This window comes from Pan paniscus, chromosome 10 (assembly GCF_029289425.2).
Source record: "Pan paniscus chromosome 10, NHGRI_mPanPan1-v2.0_pri, whole genome shotgun sequence".
Lineage (NCBI taxonomy): Eukaryota > Metazoa > Chordata > Mammalia > Primates > Hominidae > Pan > Pan paniscus.
This window is the reverse complement of record NC_073259.2, coordinates 89,723,874-89,744,827: the sequence shown is the minus strand read 5'-3', so window position 1 is coordinate 89,744,827 and position 20,954 is coordinate 89,723,874. Positions and strand designations below refer to the sequence as shown.

The following is a 20,954-nucleotide window of genomic DNA, read 5'->3' as shown; positions in this document are numbered from 1 at the left end:
TAAACAATTGCCTTATGAAGAGCAGAAGAGAGAGCGTTCCAGAGAGAAAGAGTATCATATGTAAGACACAGCTTGGTACACAGTGGCATTAGGAAGATGCTCGGTGCATCTAGGGACTCAGTGAGCTCGTCAGAGCCATGAGTGAGGTGAGGTGGAGGTGAGGTGTAGCCAAGGCACGGGATTATGGTGGGATTTTTAGGCCACAATAAGGAAATTGGGCTTTATTTCAAAAGTATGGAGTAATGAAGGGCATGATCCATACTAGCAGAGAAGTCTGCTGAAGCAAGTGGAGAAGGAGGGCAAGAGGGTGAATGTGATAACAATGAGGGACATATTTTAGTTTTTCTGATACAAGTTAGTGGGTTGGGACAGTTGAGCAGCAGTAGTGATGAAAAGAAGATGCTATACATTGGATTCTGTACATTGGATTGATAGAACTACTTAAGGGATAGGACTTGGGGATTGAGGAAGAATAAAAATCAAGGAAGACTAGCAGTTTTTCTGGTTTTGTTGGAATTATTTTTTTCAGATAGAGAAGTCTAAGAAGGAGAAAAAATTGGGGCTGTAAAAAAGAGAAATTTTAAACTTATTTAGTATGAGGTGTCTGTGAGATGTCTAATAAGATGTCTGATAAACAGATTGCTATAAAAATCTGTAGCTCAGAGGAGAATTTGCAAAAGTACAAATATGAAACTCATTGACAGTAAGTAGCCTTTAATAAGGTTATGAAACTGGGTAGAAACCCCTCAAGAAGAAGTGTAGAGAAAAAAGAGAAGAGGTCTGTGGACTGAACTCTGGGGAACACCGGCGTCTTAGTCTACTTGTGCTGCTGTAACAAAATACCACAGACCAGGTGGCTTAAACAACAGACATTTGTTGCTCATAATTCTAGAGGCTGGGAAGTCCAAGATTAAAGGCTGGTAGATTTGGTTCTTGGTAAAAGCTCTCTTTCTGGCTTGCAGATAGTTGCCTTCTTGGTGTGTCCTCACACGGGGGAGGGAAGAAGCTCCAGTGCCACTTTCCTGTTTTATATGGGCACTAGTTTGATAATAGGGGCTTCACCCTCATAATCATATCTAAACCTAATTACCTCCAAAACACTCTATCTTCTAATATGATCGCATTGGGATTTAGGGATTCAAAATATGAATTTTTAGGGCACACAGCATTTAGTCTATAACAACTGGAATTTAGAATTTTGTTTGACAAGGAGAAACCAGAGAAGTAAGAATAAAGCCCAAAGAACCTAGTGTCATTGGAGCCTTCCCCTGCCAAAATCCTTTCAGTGGCTTTCTGTACATTTTAATTAAAACCCAGAATCCTTACTGTGATCATCAACGCCACTGTTTTGACAAATAGAGTGTAGACAACTTCAGTAATTGCTACTGACATTTAATGAAGTGGATTAAAATAATTTGGTGATATAGACAAGATTGATTTCACTGGAGTGATGGGATTTGAAGCTAGGTCAGAGTGAAGTGGGTAATATAGTGGAGAAACTAGTGAAGACAACATTAAAAATTTGGCAGTCAATGGCAATAGAAAAATTTATAGTAACTGGGGAAAGAAAATGGACCAAGAAAAGACACATTTGGACTGGGAAGTGCTACAACACATTTGTGTACTGAAGGGATGCATGTGTGGAACTACATCAGCATAATCTGTGCTGTGGCACTAGATACAAGCAGCCACAGTGTCATTGATGGTGGGGGTAGGTCTCAGAATGAGAACTTATGCCCTGGGTGTTTGCTGGCTGCCCTGTTTTTCTTACTCCTCTCCAGCAGCCAGCTGCTAGGAGCAAGTGATAAGAAATGCCAGCTTACATCCCACGTTTTCTCTCACTTTTTCCAGTCTTCAGCCTACTGTTGTTTCTCTTTCTCTTTCCTCACTTACTTAAATCTTGTAAATCTAAGTTGCAGCCACTTTCTTCTTACTTTTTTTTTTTTTTTTTTTTTTTTAGTCTTCCCATAAAGTGTATAGTTTACTCTTATGGGTTGATTTAAATGAGACAAAGAGTTCAGTTCGGGGTTCATCGGAACAGTTGTGTGACTGACGAAATGAAACACAAATAATAAGCTTTATTTGTATACTTTTAATGGAGAACTGTATTACTATTTTTTACAACATACTGACAGAAAGAATAGTAGAATATTAGGCACTGATTGATATTTATTTATTGAGCACTATGTCTCATAAACTATCTAGTGATTTATATAAAATGTGCTTTTTAAATTTCACAACCCATTTAGTCAGCTATAATTTTTATCTTCATTTTACAGATAAATAAAGAGGTTACATAACTTAATTAAGATAATGCATTTAGAAAGTTTCAGAGCCATGATTTGAGCCCAAGTAGCCTGACACAAAGCCCAGGCTCTAACCCCTAAATTCTACTGCCTCTAACCCCATAAATTCTTCTTGTCTCAGGGATCAAAATTATGTGGATGGATGTATTAACAGTGTTCCAACATTGTGTGGTTTCTTCAAGATGGTACCCTCCTAACTCTCTCTAAATGCATGAATCAGTTTGACCCCAGCCCTAATATGGAGGCAGCAGGTCAACTACCCACCTGTAATGAGCAGTAATAGCAGCAGTTACAGCAGCTACACTTAGTTATAGGTGACATTTGCTGAATGATGACTAAATGTCAAGCACTGTAACATTTCATTTAATCTTTCCAACAATCCTTTGTATTGTGCACCATGATGGCCTGCATCTCACAGATGAGAAAATGCAGTTCACAGAGGCTGACTAATTTGCCATATAACCTGTATGTGCAGAAGGAAGCGGTTTCATTCTGGAACCCAAGCTGTCAGTCTTAAAATCTTGTATACCTTTACTTATTCAAAGTTCTTACCGAATTTACTCACTTCTCCATGGTTTGTTTCTTCTTTATCTTCCAAACCTTTTAATCCAAATTTGCGTGCAACTTGTCAGTAACATTAAAAATAATTTTTATAGTATATAAATAAAAGAAATTTAAATGATGAGCATTCTTAGTAAAGTTTATCTCCACACAAAATTTTTATTTTCACTCAGTTTTATAACCAACTGATTTATTTATATCCAACTAATCAATATTTATATCCAACCGATGTTAGTTATTTTGGTTTTTGTTTTTTCCATAGTCTTTTTGGTAACTGTTCTCTGGAATATTTCTGTGATAATTTTTGGTTATCATTTTATTTTTTTATCCTTCTAAACACCGTATGCAGTCAATGTATAAATTCAGACATAGTGCACAATGCCAGAAGTGGAACTAGTAATCTTTAAATAATGCTAGAAAATTGTTTGGAAACACATTTCCCAGAACCATATGCTTTGGAATTTGTTAAAACAAAACAAAAACCAAACCTATTCTGGTCAGAGAGGGTTTCCAGGTTCCACATTTTATTCTTATAATTCATCATTTAATTTTCTGCATGTTATGACAGATTTTATATTTGGTAGACAAAAATCTTTGTAAAGCATGAGAATGGGAATTTTAAGTTTTGTTTTTTAATTTGAAAGCTGTAGACATACAGTTGTAGAACTCTGCATTTGATTAGTAACTAATTTAAAAATATTTTCATTTACATATTTTATATATAACATTATATTTTATGTGTCTCAGTGAAAATAAACACTAGAAGAGATAAAGGTTTGGCCATCATCAGTATATATCATTGCTAGTGATTATGACTCTCTGAATGGATGAGATCATCCAAAAGGATTACAGAGTATGAAGATATATGGTCAAGGATTAAACTCTGAAGAACACCACCATTTCAGGGGAGCTCAGGTGAAGAGGCATCCATGAAGCAGTATGAAGACAAATGGTCATAGGATATGGGAAAGTCCAATATTTTCATGAAAGATGAAGACAAGTTTCATGGGTTAAAATTTCAAGGATTGAAGAGTCAACTATATTATGTACTATGAACATCCAGTAAGAATTTTATTTAGCAATATATTAAGGTTATTTTACTCTTGGCAAAATAAGATTCAATAGAAATGTGGATGCAGAGACAGGTTAGGAATTGAATAAGTTAGATATGGAGAAAGATAAATGTGTATTACTCTTTTAGTTCTACATGGACTAGAGAGATAGGAAGATACTTGGAGGATGATTCAGGGTTAAGAAATGTGTATTCAGAGAGAATAATTGAAATTGCTTAATATTATATGATAGAGATCAACCATGGTGATGAAATCCACTAAAAGCAAACATTTAGGTTTATGGCATAATCTTAGAATGCAATAATTTGTTTTTTCTTTCATTTAGATTATACTTAACTAACTTAAATATAATTCAAATAGTCAAGAAAGAAGCTGTTTTTTTTTGTTTTAGAGAAGATATTATTATTTTATGTTTATATGTCTTCAATAAGAGCTTATAATATTACTATGACTATGAAGAAAGCAATTTTACCACTACATAATTTTGGTTACATGAAATTTTTATGATAAATGGTGAAAAAACCTTTATACTAAGAAGCAAATATCTCTGCAAAAATTGTACAATATTGAAATCATGAAAATTTAAAAATGCTTTTGATGTATTAATATATTTATCAAAATAATTTGGTATAATGTTTACCAGAGTAAAGTCTTTACTCAACACTATCAAACTTTTAAACCCCTATAGAAACAAATCAATTTTAAGTCACCATTAAAGTCATCTTGTTTTATCTTTTACTAATGTTTGAGGACATGAGTAGATCACATGAAATGTGCTATACTCTCTATATCTCCTTTAGTAATTTCTTACAATTTCTTTAATCCTATAATGTTTTATTTCTAAAATTTTTCTGTGGTTTTATAATAGATGCATGGCCTAATTCTGCATATTACTTGATAGTGAAATATGTGATCTAAGGCTTTTCTGAGTTAGTAGAAATGTCTTCTTTCAAAGCTACTCATAGATAGTAAAAATCTTAGCTCTACCAATGCTTATAATAAAGTCTGTTGTGCTAAAATGCATTTTATTACAACAAATGTTAATTGTCATGGAACATACAATAGATAACTCATATTCAGTCTACTCAAAACCACTACTTTAAAGGAGAAAAATCAATGAACCTTTTTGTTTCCACTAGATGTGTGTGTTTGTGGTGTGTGTGTGTGTGTGTGTGTGTATAAAGGACTAGATAGGTTGAAATTAGTAACACTACTAAACTGTGCATCTCATACCTACCCTTCTTCCACAGGCATAGGGAATGGCCAAAATATATGCAAACTCATTTGCAACAAAGGGTTTACTTCAAATGATAAACAAAATATTTATTTCCTGAGGCTTCTAATTCTTCATGTTCTTTCCTCTGGCTCTTTATTCACAACCATTCTTCTCTTAAGTTCATTTTGTGCTGTGATGACAGCATAACACAGGCTAATTTATAAATAAGGGAAATTTGTTTTTTACAGTTCTGGAGGCTAGGAAATCCAAAGTCAAGGGGTCCTCATCTGGCTAGGGCCTTCTTGCTGTGTCATCTCGTGGTGGAAGATAGAAGGGCAAGAAAGCATGTTTAAGAGTGAGAGCATGAGGGGGCTAAACTCACTTTTATCAGAAACTTGCTCCTGCAATAACAGCACTAATTCATTTATGAGGACAAAACCCTCATGGTTTTACTACCTCATAAGGGTCCCACCTCTTAACACCATCACAATGGTAATTACATTTCAACATGAGTTTTGGAGGGGACATTCAACTCATAGCAATTCTACATGAATAAATCTTCTTTCTTAGAAACAAAGTTTTTCAACTCCTGGCCTATCGAATCAGAAATTCTCAGAGTAAGTCTTGGAATCTTTACTTTTGTCACCTTAATGTTTCTGTTCTTGAATACTTATATCCATGGTGACATTTATATTACTACATTTTAAGTGGCTTCTTTAAAAATATTGCTCAACAAATGTGTCTGTATAGGATTATTCTTATCACATTGGCTATAGTATTACTGCATTCAGGTTCCAAACATGATATCTAGTTTGTTTTCTTAAAAATTAATGTTGGATATTTCCTTGATTGATCATTCTAGCCTGACTTGAATTGAAATAGTATATTCATCTAGGCATTCAACTCTACTTATTGAGAGAGAGCCTATCATATGCAGACACTGATTGATCCAGGTGCCTGGAAATAGACCAGTGAACAAAGCAAAGTCTTGGTCTAGAGGAAATGTTCTAAATAGTGAAGGAGACAGACATATGAGAGCATTTGTAACATTTTGGAAAAGTTTTTCTACTGATTGATTTTCAGTTTACTAAGGAAAACTATGCTATCTTGTAGTTTCTGGACGAATGTTATTACTAAATAATTTGAATTGTCTTGCTCTGAATAATGTAAATCTAAATCAAATAGTTTGACATATTTCTGTATAGATTTTTTAGCTGAAGTGGCTTATAAAACTTTAATAATCTTAAATGTGACTTATTTAATTTCCATGGCTTTTTCCCCTTTCCTTCCTCAGATTAATTAGATATACTTATCCAGTCTGAGCTGATAGTTATTGCAAAGGAAAGGAATTATAAATAGAATACTTAATTTTGGTCTCTAAATAAGTTTTTAAATAATGTATCATAATTTATGTAATTTCTCATACTGTGTGACATTTAATGAATCAGAATAGCCTAAAGGGCCTAAAAAAGATTTACTGAGAAATATGTCACTTGGAGTGTATACACTTTCTGATAATTCCTTTCAATTGAAAGAGAATGGGAAAGATGTTTTACTTTTTATGCTTAATTCATTACACATTTTAAACATATTAATTAAGCAAAATTTAGAAATTCAGGGAGATCTACATTTTCTAGTAATCCTGCCATTTCTCTCATTAGGCATTGTCTGTCTATGATTCATTTCAACAATGACAAAGAAGCTGCTAGACTCATAACAAACCTGAGTTTAAGATTAATATTCTCTAACTTCACATGTCAAAAAAACCTATCTCTCAAGAGAAAAGAAATTAAGGTCAAAAGGTAGGACTCTATTTCTTTTCAAGTGCATAAGGTTTAAGGATCAGAGAATATCTTTTCATCTAGTAGCGGGGGATCATATAAGTCAAGACTAATTGGATTGCATTTTAATAGGTTAACTTATTTTCTGCCTATCACCAAGGAAGTGTCAAATAATCTTTAATTCCTTTACTGGGTGAAGAATTCATCACATATCTTAATAAACTGCTCAATCAAAAGCAAAGTATGAACAACTGAAAACAGCAATATGTTTAATAAAGAAAAAGTTTCGCTGAGGCCATTATGCACAGGATGAGTATAAGAGACCCTGTTCAATGAGGTCCCCATTTGATCTGTAAAAATATTGTCAGATTTGTTAAACTTGGCTTATGTCTTTGCTTCATAAGCAAGACTAGGTTGCTTCATAAGTGTGTAAATTAAATATGCAAGGTTTAAATATGCAAATATGCAATATGTCAGTCTTTTTCCTCACCCTTCACTGGGTCCCAATACTTCCTGATGAAATTATGCTACCACATTCTTCATGACTGGATGATGAGAGTTAAGAGCCTGCAGCCACAGAACCAGTAGAGGAATTGACAAGACCAGATTTATCCTCCTGCCAATGTGCAAATCAAAATTTAAACAAAGCACATCAAGTCAGTATTTCACTGTCTACTACTGCTGCTACTATTGCTATTCGTGCTACTGCCACTTAACCCTTATTTGCATTTGCTGTGTGTACACATTTACCTTCCCAAGAATCATCAGAGGCAGGTACTATTGTTACGTAAGTGTTATATGTGGGAAATTAAAACACAAAACTCTTAAGTAACTAGCCCAAGGTTACATATCTGTACAGGGTCAGAGCCAATATTCAAATCCAGGCATCCTAGGCCTAAAGCTCTTGTATTAATACCAACACTCAATTACACAACACAAAAATCACAGTATGTTAATATTAAATTAGCCTTTTTGCTGATTTTCTGATTGCAAAATTCTCAATAAATTTGTCTCATTTTGGGGGGACGCTGCTTATTCAGACAATTATATAACATAGCACTGAGAATTAAGAAATGAGGTCAGGGAATTGCCAAAGGAAACCAGAGTTGGGAAATATAAAGTGCAAAAACATTCAGAAGAAGCCAAAAACAATTGCTGTATAGAGATGATCATTTGAGCAGAAAAGTTTGCTAATGAAACTATATTTTTATTTTTTGGCTGGTGTTTTTCTGAACAGAGTAAGGCTGAATCATTTGCAAATGCTTATGAAAAGGGAAATAATTTATATTGTTTTTTAAAAAAGTATCTTGTATTAGGCCATTTTTGCATTGCTGCAAAGAAATACCTGGCTGGGTAATTTACAAAGAAAAAAAGTTTAATTGGCTCACAGTTTTCTAGGTTTTACAGGAAGCATGGTGCTGGCATTTGCTTGGCTTCTGAAGAAGCCTCAGGGAGCTTTCAATCATGGCAGAAGGTGAAGGGGGAACAGGCACATCACATGGCAAAAGTAGGAGCAAGCAAGAGGGGATAGGAAGGTGCCACATTTTAAATGACCAGATCTCGCAAGAGCTTACTACCACAAAGACACCATCAAGCCATGAAGGATATGCTCCTATGATCCAGACACCTTCCACCAGGCCCCATCTTCAGTACTGGGACTACAATTCCACAAAAAAGTAGGGTGGGGACAAATATTCAAACTATATCATTTTACTGCTGGCCCCTCCCAAATCTCATGTCCTTCTCACATTGCAAAATACAATCATGCCTTCTCAAAAGTCCCTCAAATTTTTAACTAATTCTAGTGTAAACTCAAAAGTTCAAAGTCTCAGCAGAGATGAAGCAATTCCCTTCCACCTATGAGCCTGAAAAATAAAAAACAAATTAGTTATTTCCAAGATTCAATGCAGTTATAGGCATTAGGCAAACATACTCCAATAAGGAGAAATTGGCCAAAAGAAAGGGGCTGTAGACCTCATGCAATTATGAAACCAAAGAGGGTAGTCATTAAATTTTAAAGCTCCCAAATAATCTATTATTCCATATCCCATATCCAGGGCAAACTGGTGCAAGGGGTGGACTCCCAAGGCCTTGGAAAGCTCCACTTCTGTGTCTTTGCAAGGTTAAGCACCAGGCTGCTCTCAGAGGTTGTTGAATGCCTGTGGCTTCTCCAGGCACAGGTTGCAAGCTGCTGGTGGATCTACAGTTCTCTGATCTGGAGGGTGGTAGCCTCTCTCTCATAGCTTCACTATGCAGTGCCCTCGTGGGGAACCTGTGTGGGGGCTCCAATCCAACTTTTCCCATAGGAGCTTCCCTAGGAGAGGCTCTCTGTGGGGACTCTGCCCCTGCAGGAGGCTTTTGCCTGGGCACTGAGGCTATTCAATACATCCTCTGCAATCTAGGCAGATAGCACCAAACCTCATTCACTCCTGTACTCTGTACACCTACAGGCTTAACACCACATGGAAGCCACCAAGGCTTTCAGTGGCTTTTGCACTATCAGTATCTGGCAGCACTAGCAGTATCTGGAACCCTTTGATCCAAGGCTGGAGCAGGAGCAACCAGGATGCCAAGAAGGCTGCACAGGACAGTGGTGGCCCCAGGTCTGGCCCATGAAACCATTCTTTCTTCCTAGGTCTCCAGGCCTGTGACGGATGTGAGGGGCTGCCACAAAGTTTTCTGAAATGCTTTTGAGGCCTTTTACCATTGCCTTGGCTATCAGCACTTGGGTCACTTTTAGTTATGCAAATTTCTCTAGCAAGTGGTTGCTCTTCAGCCTCCTTGAATTTCTCTCCTGGAAAAATAAAAACTCTTTTCTTTCTCTATCACATGGCCAGGGTGTGGATTTTCCAAACTTTATGCACTGTTTTTTTAAACATAAATTCCAATCTTAGGTCATTTTTTTTTGCCCCTGTATCTGAACATAGGCTATTAAAAGCAGCCAGACCACATCTTGAACACTTTGTTAATTAGAAATTTCTTTCATCAAATACCCTAATCATCACTCTTTAGTTTAAACTTCCACAGATCCCTATAGTAGGAACAGAATGCAGCCAAGATCTTTGCTAAGGCATAACATGTGTGAACTTTGCTCCAGTTCCTGTAAGTTCCTCATTTCCATCTAAGACCTTGACACCTGGACCGTACCATCCATATTACTATTAGCATTTTAGTCACAGCCATTTAACCAGTCTCTAAGAAGTTCCAAACTTTCCCTTATCTCTTTGTATTCTTCTGAGCCCTCCAAACTCTTCCAACCTCTGCCCGTTACCCAGTTACACAGTCACTTCCACATTTTTAGGTATTTTTATAGCAGTGCCCCAAACTCCTGATACCAATTTTCTGTATTAGGCCATTCTTGCATTGCTACAAAGAAATATATAAGACTGGGTAATTTAAATTGGCTTACAGTTCTGCAGGCTTTACAAGGAGCATGGTGTGGGCATCTGCTTGGCTTCTGGAGAAGCCTCAGAGAGCTTTCAGTCATGGTGGGAAGTGAAGGGGGAACAGGGACATCACATGGTGAAAGCAGGAGCAAGTGAAAGAAAGTTAGAGGGGAGGTTCCACACACTCTTTGATGAGCAGATCTCATGAGAACTCACTATTACCAAGACATCACGAAGTTATGAGGGATCTGCCCCCATGATCCAAACACCACCCACCAGACCCCACCTCCAACACTGGGGATTAAAATTCGACATGAGATTTGGGTGGGGACAAACATCTAACCTTATGATATATAAGACTATATCATATTATCTCTTATACACTTTATAATGCTTCCTGAAAAGAGACTTAAACTGCCTCATTTATTCCAAAACACTAGGTAAAAATGAGTTGGATAGATATTTTCATTATGTGGTCAGAGATATTGACTAAGGAGTACTTATGTTAGAAAGTATTTCAGGTTTAAAAAAGTATAAATCATCTACTGTGATGATATATTCAGCAACTAAAAATTAGTTGCTTTTTAAACATTATTGTCAACTTGGCCAAGCTATTTATAAATAATTAAAAATAATTGCTTTTTCGTCATAGAATTTTATATCTTTATTGATAGTTATATGGCTTTAGGGTATCAAAACTCTGCCTAGAATTTATCACCACAAAAATATTTTTCTTAGAAATTTAATGATTCTTATACATTCAAAATTGACCAATACTATGAAAATATGTGTGGAAGCAGATACAGTACAAGTTATGTGTACAATTTTATGATTCATATTGATAGTTGTCAACATCAATCAATTGATTGATCATTTATTATTGTTTTTCTAACATCGCTTTGCTTTTCGAAGTGTAATTAGAATTATAATACCAGACCATAAAATCCAGAGGAAGAAAATTGCTTATTTCTTTTATGGATTCATTGGTCTAAAAAGATTCAACCTGTAAAATATTTTTATTTTATAATGAGCACTTGTATGGTGAACATAGAAAACTCAATAACAGATTAGAAATATATGAATATTGACTCTAAAATTAGTTATTTATTCCTGTGTAAATAATTACCTGAACACTTACTGGCTTAAAACAATGTATATTATTTCATAATATCTGTGGGTAGGAATTTGGCACGGTTTAGCTGGGTCCTCAGACTCCAGATCTCTCACAAGGCTGCAATCAAAGTATCAGCTAGGGCTGACATCAGCTCAGGCTCAAACTGTGGGAGGAGCAACTTCTGAATTCAATTAACCTGAGCTTGGCAAGCTTCCTTTCCTGGCTAGTGGTTGGCATGAGACATCAGTTTCTTGCTACCTTGATCTTCCCATAAGCTGTACAATGTGGCAACTTCCCCCAGACAGGTTTTGTGTGTGTGTGTGTGTGTGTGTGTGTGTGTGTGTCTGTGTCTGTGTTTGTGTATGTGTGTGTGTGTCAGAGAGAGAGAGAGAGGAAGAGAGAAAGTCAGTCTATAGTAACCTAATCTCAGAAGAGACAAGAAGACATCCCAACACTTAACCATATTTTTACTAGGCCTAAACATCTACATGTAAGAGAGGGGGATTACACAAGGGTGTGAATACCAGGAGGTAAAAATCACTAGGAACCATTTTAGAGTCTTCCTATCACAATTTCCAAAGACGTTCTAAAGAATATTATAAAATAAAATGTATCTTTTTCTTCTTTCTCTTTTGGACAATTTCTTCCTTGCTAAATACTGTTTCTTGGTGTTTCCCCTGGTCAAAAGTTACATATCTCCTTTCCACAGCTAATTAAAGTTTGCTTTTAGCTAACTATTATCCATTAATAGGTCCTTGTTGAATTAATCTTATGTGAAAGACACTTGGCAAATGCAATCTGTACAATAAAAGAATGACTAACTTAATATACTTCCTCCTAATGAGTTTGCAGTGGAGGTTCAGGCAAAATCTGTTGAAATGATTCACTTAGTATTGGTGACTAATTCCAATAAGGTGTTATCTCGTCATTGTGCCTGAGCATTCAATGCCACAGAACAGAAAGCAGTATATAATAAAAGGAATTTCAGGTACTGAAATAGGATACTTTAAGGCAGAGTCCTCCCACACACAGGAAACTGCCCACTGAAACTGTCTTTCCATGTATTTTTCTCGAATCAACATATTTATTGAAACATTACAGAATATAGAGAGGTATGGATAAACCTATGCTAAGAGAGTTAGGATTTATATGGAAAGAAAACACATAGAATGATAATATCAGGCAATATATAGATGAAAATAAGTATAATGGAAGTTCAGTGGATGGAGAGGTCACTCCTGCCTGGGCTGGTCAAGAAAGTTTAATTTGGTCTGAATCCAAGGTATTCTTACATTCAGGCCAAGCCTGTTCTGACTTACGTTTTTAATTACCCCTTGTGGTAGGCTGCATAAGGAACCCCCAAAATGTCTGCATCTTATATCCCAGGACATGTGGCTATGTTACCTTTGGGACATTGTGGGTGTGAGAACATTAGGTTAAGAATCTTGAGATGGAGAGATAATTCTGAATTAGCTAGGTGCATCCAATGTAAGAGTCCTTATAAGAAGGAGGCAAAAGGGTTAGTGTTAGAAAAAGAGATGGGAAGATAGAACTAGAGATTGAAATAATGCTCTTTGAAGATGGAGGAAGAGGCCATAAGCCAAAAAATGCATGCAGCCTTTAAAAGCTGGATAAGGCAAGGAAATGGATTCTCCTCTGAAGTCTGCAGAAGGAACATAGCCCCTGCCAACACCTTGATTTTTAGATTCTAACCTTCAAATCTGTAAAATAATAAATTTGTGTTATTTTGAGTCACTAATTTGTGGAAATTCATTACAGAAGCAATAGGAAATTAATATACTCTTCACATGGAATGGAATTTAGTAGTTTACCCATGGGCCACGTTGCTTTACTTTTCTAGCAGTCCTCTTAGGTCAAGCACTTTAAGATGCACTGCCCACTCTGCAGCTCAAATCTGGTCCTCAGGAATAGTCACCTCTGTGTGTTGGGGGAGGAGGAGTGGGAGGGTGAGGAGTGAGACAGGAATAGACTTTGGTGCCTAAGTGTAAAGATGTGAAAAATCCTGAAATGCAAATTTAGTATACTTTCCATGAAGAAATTTCCTGCCTAATTTGCCAATAATGCTCTCATTAAGAGATAATGTTTATCAATTCTGGCAGAATCTGTTTTACAATATTTTCACATGGCTTGATGTAGCTCCTTGCTTAAGGATATGGAAATACTGGTCATCACCACATTATTTTTGGCCTTTGGACCAAAGCTAAAATTGAGAAAGATTCCAATTTTAATATTGTGTTACATAGCCACTGCACTATGCATTCAAGATTCACAATCCAGTTTAAGGGATGCTGGAGGCAAAGGGATGAAGATTTATCTACCATTAAAATGCCACTATATTCTTGCTTTGAGTGGTACTGTACTGTATTTACTGAAACCAGTACATATCAGAACCAGGGGAGCCATGTCCCTGCTTTATAGTAACTGATTTCATGGAGCCATGCAAGGTAAAGACAGTTAACACTGTACTGTGCCAAGTAAGGACTGTCTGTATTGTCTGTTTTGATTGCTCTCAAACAAAAGAAATATCCAAACTTTGCCACTGCACTAACCCCAAGGAACTTAGCATTGTATGCACTTTGAAATTCTTACCTGGTGGTGTGGCTCATTTGAATGCTGTCAGTTACATTTGGGAGGAAGTATAAGTAATGAAAAATATGTCCTAGAAATATTAAGGAAAGGAGAGATAAGGATATAAAATATTCTAAATTGATCCCAGTAAATGAAAGAATATTATAAACTTTAAAGCTTTATTTTAGTTGTATTTTGGGGAGGGGGAGCTTGAGTGGATGAAAAGGAGAACAAGACTGTCTGTAGAACATGTAATGACTATAGAATGTTCTATGATCGACTCTAAATCTCCAGCTCTATGCTGTGCTCTACGACTCCTACATTATGCTATAGTCTCAATTACTTGAATAACATAACATCAATGCATTTTATGCTCTGATATCAGTCAGTTACATTTCCATTCAATAGTATTATTTGGTATTATAAACATTTATTCATAATAGAATCCTGGTAGCATCAATTGAAATGGAGCTGCCCAGAAGAAAAATAGATAAATCATATGTTCTTTTGCTATTTCTTGTTAACATTATGATCATCACTTATTTCAAAAACTGAACTAAAAAATAAAAAATAAATTTGAAATTAACTAATTATGATTTAGAACTTGATGAATTTCTTTCCCAAAGAAAACAGCAATGCAAAGGGAATTTTTCTGCATGTTTCTTAGGTTCCAAATTAGACTTCCTTTCACAAATTTTGCATATCTGATTTTGGATAGTGTTGCTAATTGCTGTTCTTTTTTTTTAATTTAAGATCTCATATCTCCCCCTAGCTCTATCTAATTCCTCCAAGGCTATTACTTCCAAAATTAATGTATGACCATAAAATACTTAATATTCAGCTGAAAATCCTATGCCAATTTTTTCTAGAAGTGTGAACTTGAATTTGAATATAGATCATCTGTTTTCTTGCCAGCTTATGATTACCTTGAAACTGTTTATATTAATTGGCTTAATACCTAAATTCTAGTAAGGGAGAGATATGGTTAAATAAATATGTATTAGAAATATCTATTATTAGAAGTATCTATTTTAAAAACAGATAGATATATATAGATATTTCATAAACCACTTGCCCTGTTTTTGCTTTCAGTTCACAAAAAATTCTGCCTTGTGGTTATTTATGAATCAGACCGATAAATTGCCTTAAGGTACCACAGTCAGTGGAACTGCAGTTATTAACAGTTGGAAAAGACAGTATTTTATTCTTCCCTCTTACAAAAATCACTTCCAATAGGCTAATCTCCAAGTTTTTTTTTTTTTAAGCCAGTATTTTAGGCTACTATTTACTGAGTTGAAAATAAAACCTGATTTTTAAAATTAAATTATATGGTATTATATTTTTCTAGTTATTTGTTTGCATTTTGTGTCAGATAGGAGAAGATCTAAGCATCATGTAATTGAAGACTTAATTATAAATTAGAATTACAGTAATTGAGCCTCCCATCCATCAAACAAAAGTGAGTCTCCCATAAATTATGTGTATCTAGGATTATAATATTGATATTCTCATTTAAATGTTGAATTCTTCTTCTCAGTGGCTATAGCACATTTCTAACCTACTTAAAGCTTCCCACATCATGGTATATAAACCTGTGATATCAAATAACACATTTAAAGAGGAATAAATTTGTATGGGTTTATGGTATACATGTTACCCAATGCATAGTTTTTAATGTACAGCAAAAAGATTACTCATTTTTTTATTAGGAAGAATGAAAATAATATGCTTTAATATGACTGGTGAAAAATGTATAATAACCAAAGCCATAGAAATGCATAAAAGTTATAAGGCTATGTGGGGAAATAAAATGAATCTTAGGGTTCCTTCCCTTTCAGGCAAAATAATCTCTAGAAATCTAATGGAGATTTATACCTAAGTTTAGTCTATATTTGGGTCTTATTTACATGTATTCTAATGCTTATCTGTTTTAACATATATCTTTATGTAATCCGTATCCATAGCCTATCTTTAATTTACACATGTGTAACTAGACTGTGCCTATGTATTATTACATGAATAATAATAATTAATATTGTTTACTGTAAGCTATCAATAGGTAGCTTTCCATGAATTATCAAAATTAATATTAATTATTATAATAAATATTCCAAACCTTTCTAATTTGTGTACTAGGACATAGATTGATTTATTTTCTGTAAAGAACATAAAGCAATTAGCCTAAGGTCACACAGATAGTAGGTAGTAAAGCCAGGCTTGAACCTGTTCTCTGGATCACTAAGCTGTCTATTTTTGCATGTGTCTTACATTTTGCAGGCTTGAAGTAAAATTGGAGAGCTGTTGACTACCCCTCAGGCAAAGTTTCTTGGGACAGTACCTCTGTTGTGCTAGAGTAGAACCCTCCCTTTGGTCTGAGGGACTCAGGAAAGCCTCCCCAGAGGAGATGGTGCCTAGACTGAGTTTCAAAGGATGAATTACATTCACCCACAAGGTAGGGGTGGCTTTCTAGACATAAGAATCCGTGGTGCAGAAACATAAAAGAAGACACTTGTCACAATAAGGAAGTGCAGGATTCATTATGATAAGAGTGCAGGGTTTCTTTTTTGGAAAGTGGTAAAAGGTGAAGTGAAAAAAGTAGTTCAGAAATGTATGATGACAATGGAAAACCACATGTACAGAGGTTTGATTATCTTTCCTTCCTGGGAATGGGGACCTTACTTAAGTATTTTGAGTACAGAAGTAACCTGTCTGTATTTGCATTTAAAATACATCACTCTGGGGCAGTAGTTCTCCAACCTTAGCCTGCATCAGACTCACTTGGAGGGTGTGTTAAACAGTTTCAGATGCAGCCGAATTCAGGTAGGGCCCAAGAAATTGCATGTCTTATGAGTTCCTGGGTGATGTTGCTGCTGCTGCTGGTGGTGGTCCTCAGGCCACACTTTCGGAACTGGTTGGAAGAAAAGATGATATGAAAGTGAGAGTGGAAAAAGGAACTCAACAAAGACACTGTTTTGGAAAAAGCCAGGGGTCAGGGGAAAATAAAATGAGGTTTTGAACTAAGCTAGTAAATGCAATGGTAAATGAAAGAAGGCAATCAACTAAGCAGATATTTACAAGGAAAACTAGACTGGATTGGTATATGGATACCAGAGTAAGGGAAAACTCCATTAACATCCATAAACCTAGATTGGATTACTAACTGCTTATTGAAAACATCAACAGGAATAGGAAATTGGCGGTTGGCCATGGCAATGGCTGATAAAGAAGATGATGTCTTATTTGGATATAGTGAGTTTGAGATAGCAAGGATGCATCAGTGTGGAAAAGTTGGAAAAGCGAAATTGATTGAGACTGAGTCAGGAATTAGCAAAACATTCCCTTTATCGCCTCAGCCATATGGAAAGGAATGGACAAGAAAAAGCGACACACAAAATTTATGAAGTGGAAAATGTAAAACCTGAATCTCTGGCACTTTCTTCAGAAAGCCCTATTCTTATGCACTATTGAAACACTTGTGCCTTTGATACACATTATATTTCCTAGTTAGGTTTGAATTCAGGTAGAAGACTTTGAAATTAGAAATATATAGCCAAGATTTTGGGAATTTTACTTTTTGGCTAAATCTGATGTTCTCAGCTCTTACATTTACAGGTCAATCAAGGATAATCATCCTCCCATCAGAGGATATCAGCCACCTCAGAATTATTCCGCCTGCAATTTGTTGCATTTCTTCTTCAGATAGTGAATAAGTATTTATGTTTTTTTCCAAGTCACCATATGCATACCAAGAAGTTCTCCCTATTCTTTTCTCATACCTCAATTCATTCAAGAGAGCATCATTGTTAAAAATCATTGCCTCTGGAATCAGCCTCTTTGGTTTGAATACTTACTAGCTGTGTGACCTTTGTTAAGTCATTTAAACTCTGAAAGACCCAGTTTCATCATCTTGAAATGGTGGAAATAATAACGGCTAAGAGAGTTAGGATGTTACCTAATGCGGCAGTAGAGCTCTTAGCATGGTGTCTGTTTCAGTAAATGCTTAATAAATGTTAATTATTATGTTACTCAACCAGTTCCTGGAGACACTTACCCAATATGCATTCAAAAATAAAGTACAATCTGGCGATATGAAATACCCAAACTAATTGTCACACTATAAAATTTAACACCACAACCCCTGTCTGTTATAATTTTAACACTACATTTCTCAAAATTCTTCCTCATGCTGTTCTGCAGATTTATGTGCTTTTGGACTGAAAAATCCTTAAAGTCAGAGAGCATGTCATGACTCTGAATGCTATGAAACCTGTGACCTTGATTTACTCCTCATTGTGTCCTCCCATGAAGAGTACAGTGCCTCAGCCACAAAATTTGCTCAACTGCTCTTTTTTGAAGGAATTAATTGTGTGGCTTAAGGAAAATTCAGATTCAGGCTGGCCTATACTCAAAGTAAAGAAATAGATATTTCCCCTTTTTTTGTTTTAAAGAATAATTAAAAAGGACACCTTTTGGCTTACACAGGAAAGATTTATAAAATTGGTCTGTATGTTTCCTGCTTATTCTATGCCTCCCAGGAAATTTACCCTATAATGTTGTCAAGGAAACACTAACTGCTTAAGTCTGGTTGAGGAGGAAGATGCCTCATTAACAAACTCAGCTTCATTATTTGGATGCTTGCCTTAAGGAGCTGGTATTTGGTGATGAAAGATTGTTTCCATTAAGCCTTGTGTGAAAAAGTGAATGATTTGTTTAAAATAAATTTTGTCTTCTATTACTTATTCCCAGTGCTGTGAACCAACACACTATGAGATGTTACATAAAAATAAACATTACTGATTTTAGTTTAACATATTTGAACCATTTATTAATGCCAGACATACATGTTAGGTCAAATTTTCAAGCATTGATTTATTGATTGTACAATGATTAAGGTGTCAGACCTTTAATTGGAAGCATTGGCAGTATTTAACCAGAGGATGAATTTAATGTATTGTTTATTGACTATTAAATAATTTTGCATTTTTCCTTCTGATGCACTAGAAACCATGTAATATATAGAAACTTAGTACCTCAAGAGATGAGAAAATACAGAGTTGAGGAGTTTTTCTTTCAGGAGGATGTCTCATTAGTGATATATGATGGAACAGAAAATATGCTGGGCTTGGAGTTATAACACTTGGGATTTCAAAGCTTCTTTCAAGCATTCACCAGCTGTGTGATTTGGGGCAAGTCATTTATTAGTTTATTCACTCAGGCATTTTATAAAGATTTATTGTGCAAACATTATTGCTTTCAGCCATGCTTTCAAAGTGATACAGTTATACAAAAATAAGACACACTTCACCATATGTACTCTGAGATTCAGCTTTTTATATATGTAAAAATAGTATCACATCATTCATTCAGTAATTGTATTATTCAATAAGTAGTTATTGAGTCTCCACTGTGTGGCAAGCTGTTCTATAGGCTGATGATAGGTATTCACCTCTTGCTGGACTCTTGACTACATTGTTCTTGCACCTTCTTTGGGTTTAAGGGTGGTTACAGCGTCTAGCTGTTGCTAGTCCCCGTGTACCACCATTTCTCTGGACCCTGTAAACTATCCATACCTCTATAAATCATACCTTTATTAAATGTTCTTCTGTATAGTCTCCGAGTTTGTCAGTTTGTTCAGGTGGAACCTTGACTGATTTAGATAATTAGTTTTGGAAGGTCATTCAGAATTTTGGTATGCTAAGACCTGAATGAAGTGGGTGAGTTAAATAGGAGGATATCCTACTGCTATGGTTTTAATGTTTGTCCCCTTCAAACCTCATGTTGAAATTTGACACCTAATGTTGGAAGTGGTACCTACTGTGAGGTGTTTGGGTCATGGGACAGATCCCTCATGAATAGATTAATGCCCTCCCTTGGGGGTGAGTGGGTTCTCTCTTTATTAGTTCCCATGAGAGCTGGTTTTTACAAAGAGCCTGGCACCTCCTCACTCTTTCACACAGCTGGCTCCCCTTGGCCTTCTGCCATAGGTGGGGGCAGCCTAAGGCCCTGCTCAGATGCAGAAGTCCAATCTTGAACTTTCTGGCCTCAGAATTCTGCACCAAATAAACCTTTTTTTTCTTTATTTATTTTTTATTACCGAGCCTCAGGTCATCCTTTATAGCAACACAAAATGGATGAGGACATCTAGAAATGAGCACCCTAAGAAGCAGGAAAAGCATGGGCAAAGGCCCTGAGATAGAAGCCAAATTTTGAATATTTTTTTGGAATCATAAGGAGGCCATTGTGTCTGAGAAGGCAGGACAGAGGGAGAACGGCAAAAGATATAGTCAGAGAGATAGCCAAGAGCCAAATCATACAGGGCATGACAGAGCATAGCAATAAGTTTGTGTTTTGTTTTAAGATTGCTGGGAAACCATTTAGGGTTTTGGTCAAGACAGCAATGTGATCTAACTTACAATTTAAATGGATAGTTCGGCTACTATGTGGAGAATATATAGGGGAGAGGGAGATAACAAATTCATGGACAACAGTTAGAAAGCTATATATATATATATATTTTCAGTTTATGTGATAGATATTATTGATATAGTACAAGGGATTAGGATGACAGAAATGAAGGTAATGAGATGTAGTCAAATTCAAGTAGTATTTTTACAATAGACTTAGTGGGGTTTGCTGATGGATTTGGACCTGAGCAACTGGGTGAATGGTGATGTCATTTAATAAGATGGCAATCACTGGGATGGGAACCTAATTTAAGGGAAGAGTTGTGATGGAATCAAGAGTTTAATTTTGCATTATTGCATTTTACATGGCTATAATACATCTAAGTGGAGATTGAAGTGGCAGTATGGATCTCAGAGGATAAGTTGAAGCTGAAGATAGAAATTCAAAATTTATCAGCATGCATTATATTTAGAGCCACAGTACTAAATAAAATCATGTAGCGGGTGAAAATAAATGAGAGCCA

At 35.7% G+C, this 20,954-nt stretch overlaps 1 protein-coding gene across 23 annotated transcripts in view; it reads left to right on the top strand.

The window, feature by feature from the left end:
• The window catches only part of PPFIA2 (PTPRF interacting protein alpha 2), a 502,911-nt gene that overhangs the window by 55,677 nt on the left and 426,280 nt on the right, over positions 1-20,954 (top strand). The window lies entirely within an intron of this gene.